The sequence below is a fragment of the Gallus gallus genome, chromosome 1 (genome assembly GCF_016699485.2).
Source record: "Gallus gallus isolate bGalGal1 chromosome 1, bGalGal1.mat.broiler.GRCg7b, whole genome shotgun sequence".
Taxonomy (NCBI): domain Eukaryota; kingdom Metazoa; phylum Chordata; class Aves; order Galliformes; family Phasianidae; genus Gallus; species Gallus gallus.
In genome coordinates, this window is record NC_052532.1 from 190,488,662 (window position 1) to 190,508,266 (window position 19,605).

Sequence of the window (19,605 nt, forward strand, 5' to 3'; positions counted from 1 at the left end):
TGAAGATTTTTGCAATGTTTTATTTATGAAAGAAAATTAACTTTGAATCTTCGTGTTTTGCCTCAGGCAGTGTAAGCAGTAAACATGATTTTCACACCAATAGATAACAAATAGTTTTCTTAACAAATTAGATGAACCCTGATGTCTGGTTTCAGATTACTATAGAACTTTGGGTATATAATACATTTCTCTTACATTCAACATCATTTCTTTTTATACAGGATAAAATGAAAATGACTGGAGATGTACTGTGAAACATGAATTATCTTTTGGACAAAAGACATTTTGGCTTTTAAGACTCTTTTTTAATGCATGTATAAACCATTCAATTTTTTGGCTGCCTGGTGCTTCACAGAAGTGTTTTGCTTTCATATATCAACTTCTTGGATATTATCTCAATATATATTTCAGACACTACTTAATTGCAGCTCAAAAGAAATACCCTTGTGAGCCATTGCCAATCTGTAGTGATGTATCTAAGCTCATTTTATAATGGGAAAACAAGGCATTGAAAGAATACTGCCTTAGTATAACAGTGCCAGAGTGAGGAGTGTAGCCCAGGATAACTGATTTCTGCTTTCCTGCTTTGTCTATTAGAGATCTTCCTATCCACTATCCATGCATCCACGCCTATTCTTACACATCTGGCAGCACTTCAATACAGCAAATATAATTGTGCTTCTCTTGATAAGACTGAAGTTTCTTGTGGTCTCTTTTGTATGGAAATGCTGAGGGAAACCTGATGGAGAGGATGCTTTAGAATCATATAATCATAGAATTGTTAAGGTTGGAAAAAACGTCTAAGATCATTAACTCCAGCCATCAGCCCCTCACCACCATGCTCTCTAACCATGTCCCTCAGTGCCACATACTCATGTTTCTTGAAAACTTCCAGGAACAGTGACTGAACTATCTCCCTGGGCAGCCTGTGCCAATGCCTCACCACTCTCTCAGAGAATGATTTTTTCCTAATATCCAAGCTGAGCCTCCCCTGTCACAACTTTGCAGATCCTTTCAAGCTGGTTATTTGTTTTACTGTTTTACATGACTAGAGGTGGCTGAACTCTGGTCCTGAATTTCTGACTTAACTGGAGAATTGTTGGATTTACTCAGGGTTTAAACTGAACTGGTATGAATTGATCAGAACCTTATGATAAATGGAATTCCTCTACAATTAGGGTTAAAATCACTTCTAAATTTTATCAGTCTCTGAGTTTGTCTTCAGAGTTGTTTTATCAGTTTTCTTTCTTGATGGAAACTTTGTGGGCTGGTATACAGCTTCCGATTTTCTTTTAGAGGAGTCGTCTGGCCATTGTGCTGAAAGCTTGGATGTTACCTTCAGAGACATCGGGAATGAACATCATGTCTGGGTTGTTTTGCTTCACTGGATACTATTATTTCACACTGATTCCTCCCTTCCTCTAAGAAAGTGGGAAGCTTGATGTTTTGTATAACTGTGAGACAGGCAAAGTACAAAATTGCTGTGTATAAACCTAATAATTGAATTTTTTTTTTTCACCTTCAACTTAATCTTACTACATTTTTGAGCACTGTCTTAAGGGCATGATTTCCAATAGAAAATATTTTTAAGACTCAAAATTAGAACAGCAGCTCTTCCTGGTATGACTTGAAGGAACTTTCTCGTATTTCTATTATTCTTTGTGAAAATTTGAATGTATCACACAAAAGACGATTACTGGCATATGTGATAACGAAAATGCAACAGGGGAGATTCATTATGGATATCAGGAAAAAAGTTCTTCATCAAAAGGGTGATCGGGCATTGGAAGAGCCTCCCCACAAGAAGTGGTCATGGCACTGAGTTCAGTGTACAACACTCTCAGACATATGATATTTGGGTGGTCCTGTGTGGAGCCAGGAGTTGGATTTGATCATCTTTACAGGTCTCTGCCAACTTGGGATGTTTTATTATTCTATGATTCTATGATTCTAATGGGATAGGTGAAATGTGTTGTAGTTATGTATGAGGTACAGACCTACTCACGGAGGACACCTTGTGGGCAGCTCATTAGTGAGAATTTACTGTTGCATCTCCACGAAAAAAACAAAAACAAAAACAAAAACACCCCTATTTTAACTTACAAGCCTCCAGGTAAAAAGATATTGTCTGCAGACTTCCAGTGCTAGCCATTAATATGCTCCTGAAGATGACCATCCTGCTGTTGCTTTGAATTGCTTCCTGCAGCTCGCAGTAGTCTGTTAGTCAAAAAGAAAACACCAAGAATAAAGTCTAAATTAGTCCCTAGCCATTGCAAATACGTCTACACTTCAGTTCATATATACTGATTTCACACTGTATTGCCTGCAGATACACTGAGTCCTAGGATGAGGCAGTGCCCATCCTGACTGTGGTTAACATTGTGCCTTATTCTTACAATCATAAAATTCACTAAAAATGAAAGATTAATAAGTTCAAACATCAGCCCATCCCCACCAGGCCCACTAACCATGTCCCTCAGTGCCACATCTCCACATTTCTTGATAACTTCCAGAGATGGTGATTCCACCCCCTCCCTGGGCAGCCTGTGCCAATGTCTCACCACACTTTCAGAAAATAAATTTTTCTAATATTCAAGCTGAATCTCCCCTGGTGCAGTTTAATGCTGCTCTCTCTCATCCCATCATTGTGACCGGGGAAAAGAGGCCAACCCCCCCCTCCTTTCAGGGAGCTGTAGAGAGTGATCAGATGTCCCCTGAGCCTCCTCTTCTCCATACTGAACTATCCCAGCTCCCTCAGCTGCTCCTCATAAGACTTGTGCTCCAGACCCCTCACAGTTTCATTGCTCTACTCTGAACATACTCCAGGGCCTTAATGTCTTTATTGTAGTGAATGGCCCAAAAGTGAACACAGTACTCGAGGTGCAGCCTCTCCAGTGCTGAATAAATAACTGTAATACTAATTATAATACTAATGTAATGCTGACTATCACCACAGTTTCATCATGACAGTCACTGTATATGAGACAGCACTTACCCAAGTCTGTTTTCTTGTTTCACTCTAGACAGAAACCTCTGTTGTTTAACCAAAGGGAAAGTCCAGTTTGTTGATTATTTGGTTTTGGAAAAGCGCTTGAGGAAGCTTATTACAGAGTAGCAAACTCACAGGGAACTAAGGACGTTTTGCTTAAACTAAATTAAAAAAAACCAGCTTTCTGTAATCCAAACCACTGTTTGTATACTTTCTGAAGCCTCATAGACAATCTGAGAAGGTACTTTTCCTCACGTCTGGCATCAAAGCAGATCTCAGTTAACAATGAATTAATCATAACACAAAGAACTTCACCCTTGTCTCACTTTTTCCTCTCCTCTTTCCCCTGTGGTGCTTTAGTGCCTTGAAACCCAACTAGAACTGCTATTCTACAGCTGTCTGTGTGTACTAGAAATGACCTAGGTTTTCATCCAGCTGCCATCAGTATTCTTATGGCCTGCAGGAGGATGGGTGCATAAACTCACAGAATCTTCAGTGGGAATTCATGTCTTTTGGAGCTTTGCAAATAGTAGCAATGGTAGTGCAAAATATTATTTTTGCTGAAATGTTTACCTTTAGAGGGATTTAGACTAATAGGATTTAGTCCTTCCTTTCCGTCACTGTGGAAAATACGAGATGCTTTTTGTCACTAACTTAAGGAAGTATTTTGAAACAATTCTCCAACAAAAAATTCATTGAGACTTTTTCAATGCAGATACACTGTTTGGACAGAAAGGTCATTTAATGATTTCTTTGAGAGCACTCTGTGCTCTCTGTTTCCAGCCTATGTTGATCTGAGAGCTGACTCTGCTCCCATTACAGCTTGTGAGGGTAATGCAGTACTCTACTGAAAATCTTTCATTTCTTGTATATATGCACAGATGCTTTTATGCACATACTAACTGAAGTGCCAGGTTTGCAACATGAACAAAACTGAATTTGAAATAATTCCTGGTACAATCGCAATTCACAATGAATGTTATCCAAAATGAATAACACTGCACAGTGTTATTTGAATAGCAATGGCTCCCACAGAGGCAGTAGGTTTGGAACTATGCTATTCGTAAAAAAGCCTGAATTACTACCAGTACCTACGTATTTCCAATATACTAAAAAATGCTGCTGCTTCACTATTTCTTGCCTTGTTTAAAAGATGGCTGAGATGTCTGTGAGCTGTGAACCAATCCTCTGGGTAGAGTTTTAATTAAGAGGATTCTGGGGAAGTGAATTTGAAGTTAATAAAGCAACCAAAGATATTTTTGGTTTAATGTAAATGTTTTATATGCATGCCCTTTGGGGAAATAAAGAGAAAAAAGCTACAAGCTATATAAACATAGCAATACAATGAGAATAATTAATTCAGCTCTCTCTCCACTTTGGAAAAGAAATCTGATTATTTACAAATACGATACTATTATCTACTTGAATTTCAAGTGGACAATTTGCAATAATTTTACCTAGTTGGTTTTGCATAACATCCCCAAGAGACAGTGTGTGGTCTTAGTTCTGCAGTCATTTATGAGAAAAGGGTGTATGCATTTGAAAAACAGATCTTAGTTACCTGTATCTATAAGATATATATAAAAAACTACATACATATAATTATATAGAGCTATCTGTGTCTGTCTGTATGTATGTGATACAGGTAATTCAGGTGAGTCGTTCAAAATCTCACAGGAAGTCTGTAGAGCCCAAGTGGACAACTGGTCTGTTGCCTACTGTTCATTCAGTGCTATAATACTAGAGGAATATCTCTTTTTTTTGTTCACCCATAATAAAATATCAGAACAAAAAAGAGCTATTCATACATCTCTTAAGCAATATTTGCCACAGCAAATATTAGGGGGTCAAATAATAGCATCAACTTGTCTCAGTCTTGCCAGTATTGCTAGTGAAGGTATTCTTGAACTTTTGCACTGCTGTTCAGGTATTCAGGTGCTCTGCAAAATTCATGGAATTGGTCATTTTTCCATATTCTAAATATTTAGCCTCTTTGGGGAATCATATCCTTTCAATTTCAAATTTCCATCATACATATCTGGTTTTCAGCTCCTCTGTGGTACAGATGGAGTTTAAAATTTCAGGGGCGTGTCAATGCTCAGAACTGATTGAAATCCTCTTGGACAATTTCAATAGCAGTGACAGACACTTCACCTCCAGAGATCTTGAATAGGTGTCATACTCCAGTATCGGGTAGCTACAGTCTTGATCTCTTGCATTTTTAGCCTGGATTTATGTCTCTTCGCCACTCCTGTGGCTGGAGTGACCTGTGGCCGAGGCAGGAGGAGCTGAGGCTGAGGCAGCAGCTCCCTGCTGAGGGATCGTAACAGCTTGCTTACTTCCCAGTGACATAAGTCACTCAAGCTGGGAGTTATGCTTGGGTGAAGAATACAGTTTTGCTGTGGTGAAGATGACAGTCTGCTGTGGTGGGAAGCTTCTGGCACTTCTACACTAGTTAGTGTCCGGTCCATGTCCAGTTGGGTTTGAGACCAATGCTTTTCTCAAAGCCAGACTTTGCACCTACTTTGTTTGTATATTAGTTTAGGCCCATATGTAGGCTGGTCTCTAAGGGTTTCTGAAAGTTCAGCCTTTTAGTCTTGACTTTCAGAGCTGTACTTAATTTTTGAAGATATAAACATACACAAGTCAATTCAGTTCCTCTGCATGACCATCTTTGTTCAGTAGTTAGCATCATCTCTATTCCTACCCACGCTTTCCAAAAAAAGTCAATTCAATTACTTTTCAGCTAAGGTACCCGGACAAAAGGAGATGTTTTATATCAGAGAGCAGCCACCCACACTGTAGGTTGGGGGCCTCAATTTCAAGTGCCTATTTGCTATCAGTCTATCAGTCTATCTACATATTGTATATTCTATATGTATACAATCTATACGATATGTATATACATATTGTGTATTCTACAGCTTTTATAAATAGGTATGGAAAACACCCAAATGATTCCTGTATGATGAAAGTAGATCATGGTTATACATCTGCTTCTCTGCTCTAAAACAGGAGATTTTTTTCGTTATGTAAGTTGGTTGGGGAAGTGAGAGAAGTACAGGACTCTAATACTGGCTGTTAACTGACTTTGGCATCCCAAAAAGACAAAGAAGGGAAGGTGAACCTCAAAGCTCTAGATGTTTTTTTTTTCCAAAGGTTTCTGTGATTGAACTATCATAGCTTGCTGAAATTTAAAATTCTGATAACACCCAAGGTCTCAAAATTGGATGAAAAAAATAAGAAAAACCAGGCATCCTGTGTTTAGTGGGGATAACATAGGAAGGAGGTAGAATGTCCTATAAGTTTTGCCAGTGGAAGCATCTGAGCTAATAGAATTTATTTTGGCTTTGTCTATAGTCAGTACAAATGTATTGAAGGGGATTCATGCTGTTGAAGAAATATCTACCTTGGATTAACTACCTAGTCACATTGATTAAAAAGGGGAAATAGCATAGACTGTATGCTGAACAGTTAGAAACTAATGATAAGTAAAATATGCACGCACATAATCTCAACAAGGGGGATTGTGGGGTCTTCATAAAATCTAGTTTCTAAGAAAGTGACACTGTAGGAATCCACTGAGCTCACACACCAGCCTCATATACACGAAGACAATATTTTTCCTGCAGATGACAAATTTGTTTACATGTGATAGATTTTTATTTACATACCCAGTAATATTTAGGTTAGGCTTTAAGTAATTGTTTCTATTATGCAGGCTGGCTATTCAAACCAGTTTTGCCATGAGCTAATTCATTTTATCTAAAAGAAAAAGAATACTCTCTTTGGATGTATGCAGAGAGTACTAGGAAAGCACTAGGCAGACTGCAATGATCAGGAAAATATAAGAACATGACAGAAAGAAGTTTAAATATGATACTATGTGAAGAAAAAGGCATACTTCTGTTTCTAAGAGAAGTATCTTTAAACTGAAGAATTTGTGAAGGAATGACTACTATAGATGGGAGTGTTTTATAGCCATCATTTGATTTCAAAACACTGAAAGACAGAATTGATGAATGAAGTATTAAGTTGAGAGCTGCTCTCTATGAAGGTTGGAGATAGAAGTGAGCTGGGCTAAGGGGCTGCTTTGCAATTTAAGACGGGTGGTACGAAGTGTTTAAACCTGAATCCACCCGTTGGAGTGATTATGTCTAAGATGATTACAAAAAACACAGACTATTAGCACTTAAAAGAAAAGAAAAGAAAAGAAAAGAAAAGAAAAGAAAAGAAAAGAAAAGAAAAGAAAAGAAAAGAAAAGAAAAGAAAAGAAAAGAAAAGAAAAGAAAAGAAAAGAAAAGAAAAGAAAAGAAAAGAAAAGAAAAAAAAAGATTCAACACGTTAATGTGTCTGTGAGGAGAGAGAAACTACGTTATGAATAGTAGCTTAGTAGATGAATGATGAGCAATTAGCATTAACGTGCATAGATCTGTGATTAGGTAGTGTACAGGAAAAAGAGAGGCAAGCATTTCTCACAGATGCACACTGAAACTGCAAGAAGCAATGGACACAAGCTGAAATGTGAGAAATTCTAGATTTGTTATTTTTTTCCTGGCAAGAGCATGGTTAGAAATGATCTTGAAGGAAGAGTTTAAGTTAGGACCACAAAGAATTTGCCTCTTCGGCGTGTTCTGTGGAACAAACTTTAATTCAACCCTTATCCAAAAGAAAAACTGAAAAAGAAAACCTAAGATTTTTGAGAGAAATTGAACATTTTGCATATGATCATAATTCCAGATTTCAGCAAACTTGTTGGTTGTGTTTTTGGAAGGTTGTTCTATTTTGTTCAACTAGTCACTGAGTCTGTGGTGTGTTAGTAGCAAGAGCAGAGCAGAAGGAGGTGGAGAGAAGTCAGCAGCAGGTTGAGAGTTTTGGAGAAAGCCTTTCCTCCTGATTTAGTTGTCTGTGAAGTAGACCAGACTCAGCAGAATAGATGTGTTATTTCAGTGTAGCAGGCCAGGAGTGTGAAGGGGTGCCACGTGACATCCTCTCTTTGAGCAAGATGTTGGTACAGCTCTGAATCTGTAAATTGGTGATTAAGCTCATTATGAGATGGAAAGACATCCAGTTTTGTTCCTGACTGAGGTGACTGAAAAAGTTTAGTGCAATGTTTTAAACCAGTTACAAATTTCCCTCGAACATGTTGCTCAGTCCCACTGCATCACATGTTGGCTGGGTTGATTTCCAGAAGCACGGGTTCCTTCCCATTGGAAGGAAAAACTGAGCGTACATCAGCAGTATTTTGAGTGAACAGACCTTTGGAGGAAATGGGCAATAACTTGTCCCCGTGTGAATCTTTGTAAGTCTAAGATCACATTTTGTCCTACTTAAACTATGTGCCCACTTTAGCTTCAGCGGGTCTCAGTGGAAATATTTTCATATTAAAATGCAACAGAAACATTTGGAGCTTTAAGTCATCTCATTTTAACTCATGGAGAGTTTCTAAATTTAGAAAAACTTTCACCTTTGTGTCCAGAGAACATCAGGAGCTCCTCACTGCATAGAAGAAATGAATGAAACCCCAAAAAGCAGTGCACATCTAGCTGCTATTTTGTCGTCATTATCACATAATTATGCTGGTTATTAGCCAAGATAATTAGAAGTGCCTTCTGTTATTATTCTGAATGAAGAACCAGTCACTGGAGGACATTGTCATAGGGTCATAGGATAACTAAGATTAGAATGAAACTCGGAAGTCTCTTGTCCAACCTACTGTTCGAGGCTGGATTAGTTGTGAGATAGACCAGGTTGCTGAGGACTGTGTGCAACTGAATCTTGAAAACTATTGAGATCAGAGATTTCGTGGTGAGGCACTGGAACAGGCTACTCATGGAGGTGGAGTCACTGTCTCTGGAGGCGTTCAAGAAATGTAGAGATGTGGCACTGAGGGACATGGTTTGTGAGTGTGGTGGTAATGGATTGGTGTTTGGACTCGATGATCTAAGTGGTCTTTCCAACCTCAATGAATCTACAATTCTATGATGCCCCTAGTCTCTCTAGGCCCCTGTTCCACTGCATGATTGTCCTCGTGGTGAAAAATGTTATTCCTGATATCCAGTCTTAACATGTTTTATGTCAATTTATGCCTGTTGTCTCTCATTCCCCACCCAGTATTTACATGGAGGTCATCAAGGAATGACCTCCACCTTCACTGAGGTGGATCTTGGAAGAATGAAAGCCAGCAGGCATCTCACAGCAGATCCAAAGGTGGTGCAGTTATTGTAGGGTACCTGAAAGTGCTGCCAGAAGATTAATAGTAGCAGTGGAGCCCCAGGCAAAGCAGGGAGGCCAGGGAACAGGAGAAAAAAAATCTTGAAAGAAATTGTTTGGATCCTACCTTGGCCAGCACTAGGAATCTAAGTAATCCCACCTCTTTTGAGAGCAGAGAAGCTATGCATCCAATATTAGGGAAATAAATGTCCAGAAGCCAGCTGAAAAAAAGGGGTAGAGAATATAAGAAATAATGGAGGAGGATATGGCAAAAAGACAAGTGTGGAGGAACCATTTTTAAGACTAGAGGAGAAAGAAACTCATAGGGTGCATGAAGAGCGGAAGAATCAGCCAGGGAAACACATGCAAAGCAGAACATGATGGGATGGGATTAAAGGAGGTAGTGTGAAATAACTTGAGATTGAAACACTGTTCATACTCCCTGTTAGCTGGACATCTGTCTGTTTTCTGAGGGGGGAAAAAGAGGATGGTCATGATGGATGATCATTTTGTATGTACACGAAGGGTTTTCATCTTGAAAAGGAAAAAGGCCCCTGTCCTTGTGTTTTAGGCTTTTTGTTTAATTACACTTAATGGTGTCTTCCTCCGCACATTACACAATAGGGCAGCTGTCACCAGAATGAGATCTTTCTACTTTGAGAGTTTAATGGCCTATCATTTTTGCTTTGATAGCAGTAGCACTGCATTGTTGTTAACTACTTATGATTGTTCTTAGTGACTTCTTTCTGCCTTCTGTCTTCCCAGAGAAAATGGAAAAGTTGCTCACAATGTTTTCCAGGGAGAGTTTTTTTTTAAAACTTGGCTGAAGCAGCCTTCTTGATTTGAAATTGCTGAGATTAAGGTGAGGTACAGATTACTACTTTTTTCTATCAGGAAATTCAGCTCCCCTGCCTTCATCATGAGTTTAAAAAAATGTGAATAAACTTGTCTGGCTATTCTAAAGTGTTATAAGCGAAGTAAGAAACATCCATCTTTTACCAGAATTGAAGTATACAGTCAATCCTGAAAGAAGTCCTGCACTCCTAGCGTCATAACAAAAGCAACTGAAGTGTTCTTATACTCAAAAAAAAAAAAAAAAAAAAAAAAAAAGACACAAGTGGCAAGACAGATATCTGTGTAAGAGCTATGCTAACCCTGCGAGGGAGTACTGCGATGAGATATGCTGCACTGAAAGTTACCTTGAAAGGTTAAGATCAAAACAGTTGCAAATTGAAACTGTACGTTATGTGTACACAATAGTTTTCTAACACTTCCTACATTTCCAGAACAACTGGCAGCAGAGATGAGAAATATTAAATGGGAAATATGATGCAAAACTGATCTTGTCAATAAAACTGAGTAGCTGTCAGATCCTCCTAAAGATTGGGGTAAATCACAAATATCTGTCTTTAACTCAGGAATATATGTCTTTCTAAAGTCTTTGTATTGATGGAATCACAGGTTTCTTGCTTATGAGAAAAGGATTATTACATTCTGAGATTTGTTTGCTTTAGAGAGAACATTAGAAAACTATATTAGTTTCTTCTGGCTTTACAGTCCTGGCTTTGTTTACATTTTCAAACGAAGGTTGGTCTCACAGTCAAAATAAGCCTTGTCCATTCTGGATGATGTTTTCATACCTGCAAGCAAGATAAGCAAGACTTTTGTCATATTAAGTCTGTCCCACATATCAAAACATGTCTAATATTTTGCATACCCTCCTTCAACACTCTGTCATTAGCACCTCAAAATAGAAGAAAAAAAAAAAGAAAGAAAGAAAATAATAGAGCAAGAAAAGAGCAAGAGGCCACATTCTCATCTAATAAATTGATATAATATTTATAGCTGAAAGGTCGCTAGCAGGATTTTATTCCAAGGATCTCTGCACTGTTAGCAAACTGATAAACTGCTTAGTCTGCCACATAATTAAAGCATGGCCATGTTAAATCATAACTTTCCCTCATTGAATTCCTGGAGCTCTATGTAGCAGAAGGCAGATTTGTCCCTGGATTCTTCTACTGCATGATGCCCATTAAAGTCTCTTGCCTGGGGAAGCATAAGATGGAAATGCGGTGACTTATGCAGGATGCCTGGAGGGTCACAGTTGTAATATCTACCTGAACACAGATTCATTGAAGTCGTCTTCTCTGCATATTTTGTTAGTGCTGTGTGGTGCTTTGAAGACATAAAATGCTACAGAAGTGCTAAGTAATTGTAAAATATTTATGCATTCTTATCATGCATCCTCCTTTTCAAGGTCTTTAATCACCATATTCATGTGTTTCTACTGTAATTTAGAGAAGAATTTAAGAATAGATTTAACTCAAAAAGTGTTGCTAGTCATCACGCTGTATATTTCAAGTTGAGCACGCTTTAAAATCTTGAATTTGCTCGCCGTATTTAACCTTAATGTTCACTTGTGGGTCTGTTGCTAAAATGCAGCAATTAAAACAGTCACAGGATGGGGAGTTAGAGGAGAACTTTAAATAAGGACCAAGTGTAAGTGTTCCGATTTCAGGGGTTAATTATTCCTGGTAGGATATTTGACTGCAGCAAAATTCAATACATATTTTTACTCTGGCAACCAAGGAATAGCATTAAACTTCAGGAACTGGCTGCATGGATGAGGCCTTGTGGTTTTTTTCCTAGAGGTGTTTAGCTGTGAGTGACACAAAATTGATTCCAAACTGACCAGGGATACCCTTGGAAGAGAACATTCTGTTTTAATATCACTGTACTGAATCCACATCTCCCTTGGAAGATCTTTGCTTGTAGTCTGAAGCCATCCTGAAGCATGTTGTTATACTGAGAGATGAGTAGGCTTCTAGTTTAAGAACTCAGCATGGAACTTCCATATTAATGACCCCTGTCCACTTATGACAGATCACTGTTGCTGCAGGCCATTCTGCTGATGTCTGGCTATAGAAACAGAGACAAGTACAGAGGACTCCATTGTTTAACACTTTACACTCAGACACTGGTAGCATAACAGAGTTGTAATAGGAACACTTTATTTTTCTTCTAATTGAGAGAAAATGTATGATATTAATCAGAAAATCTGTTTCAGATCTAGAATGATTTTTGACATATATGGTGCAGGATTAAGGTGTTTCAGTTACCAAAGTTCACGAATAAATTCTCAAATCTGTTCCTGAAAGCCCAGATGCATTTTGTACACCCTCAAGGTAGAGGGATACTACTTATCAATTGTCATTCTGGAAAATATGACCACCTGAGTCCTCTTAGGTGGCAAGACTGTTGTTTAATTTTAGGCCTTTAATTTACTCAATAAATGGCTCTGAAGACAGATTAGGGTGTCTAGTTCTCATTTGGATGCTTACTTGGAATGCACTCGGTAGGTGAATCCTGTTGTAGACAACAGAGCCTACCCTGGAGGCCTTGTGGGGTAAGACAGTTAACAGCCCATTACTGCGTTTTCAGAAATGTGAGATAGCTACTACGTCCTGCCTCAGAGACATGTAAGTTATGATAATTTTTTAAACCAAGTCTAGTTTTCATTTCTCTTTTCTTTGACAGATTTTTCCAGCGACTTCAGGTTTTCTGGCTCTCAGCTCAGCATTTTTTGCTATGCTGTATTCAGCCTTTCTACTCTGAATGCAGAAATGGGGACAAGACAAAAGGAACTTTAACCTCTTTTCCAGCATTGTCTGGTGGTGTAGACACAATCCCAAACAAGATAGAATGACAGTTGCACATTCCTTGGTGAGGCTGAGGCTGTTATGTGTAACAACTTTTAGTATGATTTTGCACATCCTTCAAAGAATCCAATCATAAATGCATGATACCTGTCAGTCTGTATTACCAGGTGATGCCTGAATAGCTTTGATGTATAGAATTCTTACAATAAGAATGAGAAATGGCTGCAAATTGGGCTATCATGTTTGAATATTATGAAGGGAGGAAAAAGACATGAAAGGACTTCTTAAAAAATGCTTTTTTTTTTTTTTTTAACTGCAATATTTCATATTTCTGTTACTATCCAAGTAAAGATGATAGGGATCACTAGGATTTTAATTTTCACTTGCCCTTCAAAATGAAGGACTGCAAATGTTTTCTCCTATTGTATTTGAATAGCTTGGGATATCAGTCTTGCTAAGCACTTGCTATCAAGCGAGCTGGTAATGCATCACATCATTATCGTTCATTAAGGCCAGTGAGTAAAATAAATGAGTAAATGCATTCCCTCCACAAATTTAAAGTCAGCTGAAGCCAGAGGGCCTACTGACACTTCAGCACTGCAAGACAAATGTTTTGGTTTACAATGTCTAAATATTGAGCTACGTTACTTTGCAAGGAATACCTGTGGAAAATATTAACAGTATTGCATTAAAGCAAAGGATGAAACAAAATGTCACAGGCCATTTTCTCACCTTTGTCATTCAGTGGAGAAAATGGAACCAGCATTAGGAAAACAGTCACACAGGAAAACACTTGCTTATAGTCCACTTGCTTAGCCAAGGCTCAGAAAAGGACCTCAGAAAACCATTTTGTCCCTTCCCTTGATCCAGAGAGGACTGGTTATGCTATGTTGCTTCTCATAGAATAGTTTGAGTTGCAAAAGACTTTTATTAGCTCATCTAGTCCAACTCCCATGCAATAAGCAGGGACACCTACAGCTAGATCAGGTTGCTCAGAGCCCTGTCCAGCCTGACCTTGACTGTCTCCAGGGATGGGACATCTCATCTTTGCTCTAGTCCCTGGATCTCTTCATCATCATTTTCTGGTTCTGTGGTCTCCTTACTCTCTCACAGTATTTTCAGCTCTCTGCAGAGCCCAACAGATCTTCAGTAGCAGCCTCAGTTGCCTGACATTTCCTAAGGTCTTCCTCCAAGCTTGTTCTCTCTTGTTAAAATAACTGTTCCTAAATGCACTTTCTCCTCATCTGATCCTCTCTGACCCTTCATTTCTATAAGTATTTTCATTCACTTACTTCCTTACTCCTTGTGGCATTGACTTATCTTTACAGAAACTGTTCCTCTGGAGATGATAAAGGGGTTCTGCCTTATGTCTAAACTCAATACATAGCCCATGGTGGGACTGATCCAGACAAAGTTCATACCCATGTTTTTTACTGGGAGTTCACTATTTAAAGATGAATAAGAAAGAAAGAAAGAACCATGTAATTGTAATTGTATACTTCAAATACTCTATTAATATTCAGAAAGAATAAGATGTAGAAAATTCAAAGACTGCTTTTTGCTTACCACATATTTTGGTATAGCTAAGGTCCTGGATAGAAATTAAAGCAGCTTGCTCAGCTAATGGGTGAGAATTAAAATAAACCAACCTGAGAAAATAGTGTATGTTCCTTGTCACACACACTAGGCAGACATTTGTAAAAGAAGACAGTGTAGACCCCTTACACTCTTATAATACCAAATGATGCACCTTCAGCATGGTGGTATTCCCTGAGGCAGTCTTTTGACAGCTCTCTGCTGATTCTGTGTCACTTAAGCCAGTTTGCAAGAAGAATTAGGTCCTAAACTTAGTTACCAATCACTGCTGATCAGCAAGAATGGATTAAATTGGGAAGAGAAATCTCTCACAATTAATAACTCACATTGGACTAGACTGCTAACCTCCCTCCATCAGTGCATACTCACACATATACTGTGAGTATTATTTACTTCCCTCTCTCAAATTGTATGTGAATTAAATTATGCTTCTAAGTTATGCCATAGTACAAGGTAATAAGTGGCACATGGTAAGGACCTACCCTGAACACTTCATCAGCCCATATATAAAATGCTGGGAAGGCTTTTTGTGTTGTTCCTATTTCTACTATGCTGCTACACAACATTGAAATCAAATTTTTACTTTATATCAAGTTTTACATGAAACCAAAATCTGGGCCTGATGATTCTAAACCCTCTATAAAAAGCGACTCTCACAAATTGCTTAAATTGAAAAGAGGCATAAAAACATGGGAGGATAGGGGATGGATTACTGTGACCTGACCAAGTTTACAGTGGCTCCAGGACAACCCTAGGCCTGATTTTTATCTAAATGTCTAAATGCCAAGTATTTATCTGAATACAACCACTACAGTCCAGCTGAGGTCCAGGTCCCTATCCACTGGCTATAGAGGTACTATAGGTGCATTTTTTATGTTGTTTGTATCACTCTGGTATGCTAGACAACCATGACTTGGTTGGACATAGCACAAAAATTAGGCATCAATGCAAGGTGATGATTGGACAGCTTATATTCTATTAGAAATGGTTCTCTTACAAGAGATCGATGTTAAGTAAAAGGTGAGAGGAAGAAAACAGGAGGAGGTGATCTAAATACTAAAGATATCTTTAAAGCTGACTTTCACAAGCCCTTTATCTCAGGCTGTTTTGTCCATTAGCACCTACAAGAAGTGATTATATATGAGACAGACATAGCAGATCCATCAGTCCTGCCTTCTTTATTCAGATTGTATGTACCTACCAATAGGAGATTGTTGCCATTTGTTATTTAAACATTCCTAACTACACCTCCTAGGAGCAAAAAATAACTTTGTTTTTTTATGCCCAATAGTTTTTCTTGCCCTTGATAGCACAATCGACAAATTAACAGTGATCTTGTAATTTATTCCTGCAATGTTCATTTTATTTATAATCCAAAAGCAATTAAATTCTCTTTTATGCCACATTATCCCAGTGACAGATGTGTGGTTAACACTCAGACATTTGATGGCTGATATAAATCATCCTGCGATCAAAGTGTCTGTTGACTTGAGAGCCTGTATTTGCAGCAGATGCCTCCACGTATACAGTGACAAGCAAATTCTTCATGGGAGTTGCATTTCAGTTAACCACCTTGCTCCACTTTGACTTTGAGATCTGACAGCTTGGTTATTTTATGACAGCCAGGATTCTTTAAATGTGTATTTACAAAGCTACCAAATGTGTCACTTTATCATTTATACCAAATAATACCTTCAATATAAAAGAAGTGCATTAAAATTTATAGGGGAGCAGTGCTTAAGGAACAGAAATACATAGTGAGTTTAACAATTTGACATATTTATCTGCAGATGTGGGAAGAGCTGCAGGATATTATTTTATAATTTTGCTAAGGGCAATATCCACACTTGTAATAATTCCCTTTTCTCCCTGTCCCTTCAGCTCTGTCTTTCACAGCAGCTATAAATTAGATTGCAGTGGGAGCCAAGAGTCTTCAACTGTGATTAAAATAGGGCCATGTCCAGGATTAGAGCTATGCAACTTCACAGTCTGTTCTGCTAAACTGTGAGGATGCCTCTGCTACAGTTTTAGCCATTCCAACTAGTTCAAGAGTTTTAGGCATGTCTAAGGAGTTAGCATTGTCTAGCACATATTCCTTAAAGTTGCTTTTGCTGTGTTTGCTCTGTTTTGAAGGGAAAGGAGTTTTATAATGCTGCATCTGTCTCCAGATGGTGTCAGCTAGTCCACTGTTGGATAGAGGATGCACTCAGGCACTCTTTAGTTTATTAGTATAAAAATAATAGAAGGCTCCATAAAATAACAATCGAGATGAAATCGAGGGCTAAGGAGTGAGACTGTATGAGTTGTCCAAAGATTTTGGCTTTGGCCATTTAGTGTAATGTGAAGTGATGACCATTTGCCAAGGACTGTTTCTAGTCTATGATACGGACAAGTCAGTGCCCCTACAGCTCCCTCCACAAGCCAAAGTCCTTCGGGACTATCTCAGTAGCTGTAATGTCCTCACATACTCATACATACTTTCATGACGCTTTTCATGCACATTCAAAATTCATAGCACTTCATGCTATATTGTGATATGCTCTAACAAAGGCTCATTTTTTTTGGACAATTTGAAGTGATAAAGTGCAGAACATTAATCTTATCTGATGCCTTAGGGTCAGCATAGGAGTCCAGAAAAAGATTCAAGCTCAAATGCCCTGTAGATCTATCTGGACAGGAGGTTAATCATTGATATTCATCTCCACGGTCAGACAGTGGTCTCTATCATAGAATCATAGAATCGCCAAGGTTGGAAAAGACTCACAGGATCACCCAGTCCAACCATCCACCCATCACCAATAGTTCTCATTAAATCGTGTCCCTCAACACAACATCCAAATACTCTTTGATCACCACCGAGGTTGGTGACTCCACCACCTCTCTGGGCAGCCCATTCCAGTGCCTGACCACCCTTTCAGAGAAGTAGTATTTCCTAAGGTCCAGCCTGAATCTTCCCAGGCACAGCTTGAAGCCATTCTCTCTAGTCCCATCACTAGTCACACGAGAAAAGAGGCTGATCCCCAGCTCACTACAACCTCCCTTCAGGTAGTTATAGAGGGCAATAAAGTCTCCCCTGAGCCTCCTCTTCTCTAGACTGAACAATCCCAGCTCCTTCAGCTGCTCCTTGTAAGGCCTGTGCTCCAGACCCCTCACCAGCTTTGTTGCCCTCCTCTGGACACGCTCCAGGGCCTCGATGTCTTTCTTACAGTGAGGGGCCCAAAACTGGACACAGTACTCAAGGTGCAGCCTCACCAGTGCTGAGTACAGGGGGACAATTACTTCTCTGTTCCTGTTGGCAACACTGTTTCTGATGCAAGCCAGGATGCCATTGGCCTTCTTGGCCACCTGGGCACACTGCTGGCTCATGTTCAGTCGAGCATCAATCAATACCCTCAGGTCCATTTCCTCTACACAGTCTTCCAGCCACTCTGCCCCAAGCCTGTAGCGTTGCTTGGGGTTGTTGTGGCCAAAGTGCAGGACCTGGCATTTGGTCTTGTTGAATCTCATCCCATTGGCTTCAGCCCAGCTATCCAGCCTATCCAGATCCCTCTGTAGGGCCTCGCTACCCTCAGGCAGATCAACACTTCCAGCCAACTTGGTGTCATCTGCAAACTTACTGAGGGTGCACTCAATGCCCTCATCCAGGTCATCAACAAAGATATTGAAGAGGACAGGCCCCAGCACCGACCCCTGGGGAACACCACTCGTGACCGGTCGCCAGCTGGATTTAACTCCATTCACCACCACTCTCTGGGCCCGGCCCCCCAGCCAGTTCCTTACCCAGCCAAGAGTATACCTGTCCAAGCTACGGACTGCCAGCTTCTGGAGGAGAATACTGTGGGAGACAGTGTCAAAGGCTTTGCTGAAATCTAGGTAGACTACATCAACAGCCTTTCCCTCATCCACCAGATGGGTCACTAGATCATAGAAGGAGATCAGGTTGGTCAAGCAGGACCTGCCCTTCGTGAACCCATGCTGGCTAGGCCTGATCCCCTGGTTGTCCCTCACATGCCATGTGATTTCCCTCGAGACAATCTGCTCCATAATCTTCCCTGGCACCGAGGTCAGGCTAACAGGCCTGTAGTTCCCAGATCCTCCTTACAACCTTCTTGGAGATGGGAGTCACATTGGCAAGCCTCCAGTCTTCTGGGACCTCACCAGTCAACAAGGAGCACTGATAGATGCTGGAAAGTGGCTTGGCTATCACCTCCGCCAGTTCCCTCGGGACTCTTGGGTGAATCTCATCCGGACCCATGGACTTGTGGCAGTCCAGTTGGAGTAGCAGGTCTCTGACTGTTTCCTCCTGAACTGTGGGGGGTTTAGTCTGCTCCCCAGCCAAGGCTGCCAGGTCAGAGAGTGGAGAAACCTGAGGATAACTGGTCTGACTTTTAAAGACGGATGTAAAGAAGGCATTCAGAACGTCTGCCTTTTCCTTATCCTCAGTGGTCACATTCCCAGCCTCATCCAGTAGAGAATGGAGATTCTCCCTGGTCCTCCTCTTACTGTTGATATACTTGTAAAAGAGTTTCTTGTTCCCTTTTACCCCAGCAACCAGGTTGAGTTCAGGCTGGGCTTTTGCCTTTCTCATTTTCTCTCTGCACATCTTAACAACTTCTTTGTATTCTTTCTGAGTTGTCCATCCCTTCTTCCACAGGAGGTAGATTCTTTTTTTCTCCTGGAGCCTGAATAGCTCCCTATTCATCCACACTGGTCTTCTTCCCCTCCAGCTCATTTTGCAGCTCAGGGGAACATCCTGCTCCTGTGCCTTTAAGACTTCCTTCTCGAAGAGCTACCAGCCATCTTGGACTCCTTTACTCTCTAAGACTGAGCCCCAGGGGACTCCCCCTACTAGTCTCCTGAACAATTCAAAGTCTGCCCTTTGGAAGTCCAAGGTAGCAGTTTTGCTGTTCCCCCTCCTGGCTCCACCAAGAATTGAGAACTCTACCATTTCATAGTCACTCTGTCCAAGACAGCCCCTGACCTCCACGTCTCCCACCAGACCTTCTTTGTTTGTGAACAGCAGGTTTAACGAGGAAGTTCCTCTTGTAAGCTCTCTCACCAGCTCTGTCCATTTTATTTGGTAGTATGCATACAACAGTGGGATTGCAGATATAGGAAAGATAGAGACAATGTAAAAATATTTTTTTT